The sequence below is a fragment of the Hordeum vulgare genome, chromosome 2H (genome assembly GCF_904849725.1).
Source record: "Hordeum vulgare subsp. vulgare chromosome 2H, MorexV3_pseudomolecules_assembly, whole genome shotgun sequence".
NCBI lineage: Eukaryota > Viridiplantae > Streptophyta > Magnoliopsida > Poales > Poaceae > Hordeum > Hordeum vulgare.
Window position 1 is genome coordinate 235,758,755 of NC_058519.1, and position 2,463 is coordinate 235,761,217.

Consider the following 2,463-nt stretch of genomic DNA (forward strand, 5'->3'; position numbering starts at 1 on the left):
ATTTACTAGGAGAGTAAAATATTTTAGTGAACAACAACAATAAATGCTTCGGAGGAGCAAATTCAAGTACGACTGATGTCTTATAACCATATGTGTAGGCCTCAATTTATATAGGATAACACTTTGAAGATAAACACCAATATGGTGTAGATCTCGCAGTAATAGAAAACATAGTCTGACTTTTGTCAGTAGATGTTCATAATTCTATTACCTTATATTATGCTATATTTAAAAAAATTACTTTGAAGGTAGTCATCTGTCAGAATGACATGATGTAGACCTTGCAGTAATAGTGGATAGTCTGCAAAGTTTTGCAGTAGATGCCAATATTACATTATGATATCTTGAGATAGTCACATATTAATATTTGGAAGAGCACATTGAAGGTAGTCATCTTGTTAAAATGACAAGACGTAGACCTCATAGTAGTGATGGATAATCTGCAAAAATGTGCAGTAGATGCCATCAATACCTTGTGATTCACAAATAAAAGTTTAGGCTATATACACATTAATATTTGGTAGAGCACGTTGAAGATAGTCGTCTTGCCAAAATGACAGAACGTAGATCTTATAGTAATGATGGATAATCTGCAAAATATGCAATAGATGCCACCAATACCTTGTGATTCGTAAATTAAACTTGGGCTCGTCATATTAAGAATGACACTTCTAATTTTCACGTTTGCCAAAAAGAATTTCTTTCAATTGCAAAAATATTTTTGTTGTATTAAAATGGCATAGTACATAAAATGTCAATGCAAAATATGGCATAAATTTTAGAGTAAGTGTCCGAAAGTTATGCAAAGTCTTCCTTTTGCAATAGCATTACTATGGTAGTATACGTAATGCAAAATATATACACATACGTACACAAATATGATGACTTTAGTGTTCAAATGGCCTGATGGCTTGTTTGTAAAATTAATTTAGCAAAGGGCTAAAGATAAATTTACTTGACTTATGTGGCATTTGCATGTAATCCAGGGGGCGACTCATAAGCCTGAGGGCACATAAAATAATTGCATGGACAAATCCACGAATGAGTAAAATTACAAGGGCTGAAGTGCAAAATTTGCCAAAGGATAAGATTCCCCAATCTTCTTCTCTCCTCTGCGTGCGTACGCGGTGGCCATTGAATACACCTGGAATCCACGAATGAATAAAACACCGCCGTTGTTGCTGCTATCTTTTGGAACGACGACTTGCCGTGCGTCTGCACGCGCCTGGAACCGATGAGGCAACGCCGCGCGTTGCCACTGGGCTAAGGCCCGCGCCGCCGTCTGGGGCAGTCTGGTCGTCTAAGTCCAGCCGGAGCAGTGGAGGCCTGTAGGGCGCTACCGCCCTGTGGCGTGCATCTGGAGAAGCCGCGTCGAGGCCGAAGACCGCAGCAGATCTTTGCGCTTGGAGCCGCCTCCGCGCCGGAGGGTGTCGGTGTACCACGCGCCGGCATCCTTGACCATGTCGACGGTGAGAATAATTACCAATCTTCACCGGTTCCTAATTTCATCTCTCATCGTGGCCTTCGCACTCGGCCGAGTCTTATTTGACATCGGTAATCCAATGTTGAAGATCGACGGAGATGTGGATCGCCGGGGTTGGTGATGTTCGTCGTGCCGGATAACGCCGGCAATCGCGCGAGGCGTCGAGGAGGTCTGTGCGTGTACGCCTTGTTGATGCGTCCGAGCGCCGTCGTATGTTTCTCTGGCCTAATCGCTCTGTTAGGGCAAGATGTTGATAACGTATTAAGAGTAAACGAGAGAGAGGAAACGAATGATTGGAATGAAGAGTCTCTCTCATTGATGGATATTGGGGATATTTATACCCAGTAGATGGCTGTTTACAAAAGGGACGGTTGCCAAAAGAACAACCGACATAGTATTGATTAATTACATAATTAATACATATTAATTATTTCTAACAGCTACAACACATTGTTCCCTTCCGGATAACTAGTCAACGCCCAGGGTTTTGGCAGTCCATTCAGAGTAGGAGGGGAAAAATGAGCAGATTCTGAAAAAACATGATTGCTATTGATTTTTCTACAGATTGCTACTGATTTACCTTCAAAAACAAGATTGATCTCTCATAGGATAACGTAGTAAATACGTTGGCCTTTGGATTCTGCATATTACTTGTGTCGTCTGTCGTACATTTGATAATGTCAAAAAGAGGATGTGAATGAATATACAAAAGACGACCTGGCCATCCCTGACATACACTTATTTCAAAAGAAAAGTGAATGCAATAACTTGTCTTCTATCCAGATCACGTCTGAGTATGTCATCGTGTGCTTTAATAATACATTAATACTAGTATATCAGGTTGGCTATACGAAAAAGGGAGTTCTTACATGCCCGTCTAGCACGGGACAACTCAGAAATTTTAGTAAATTACCACCATCAGCCAATTCAATAGGTCGCCCAAAGTAGCTCCTGTGCACCCGTGCCGGTTGATAAAGGTG

The 2,463-nt window shown here is 41.3% G+C and overlaps 1 long non-coding RNA gene across 1 annotated transcript; it reads left to right on the plus strand.

Moving 5' to 3' along the window:
- Nucleotides 1-819: 819 nt before the first annotated feature.
- LOC123425963 lies at nt 820-1,806 on the plus strand. Its single transcript, XR_006621958.1, has 2 exons — nt 820-1,469; nt 1,572-1,806. It is a non-coding gene; the product is annotated as an uncharacterized LOC123425963 (long non-coding RNA).
- Nucleotides 1,807-2,463: the final 657 nt, after the last annotated feature.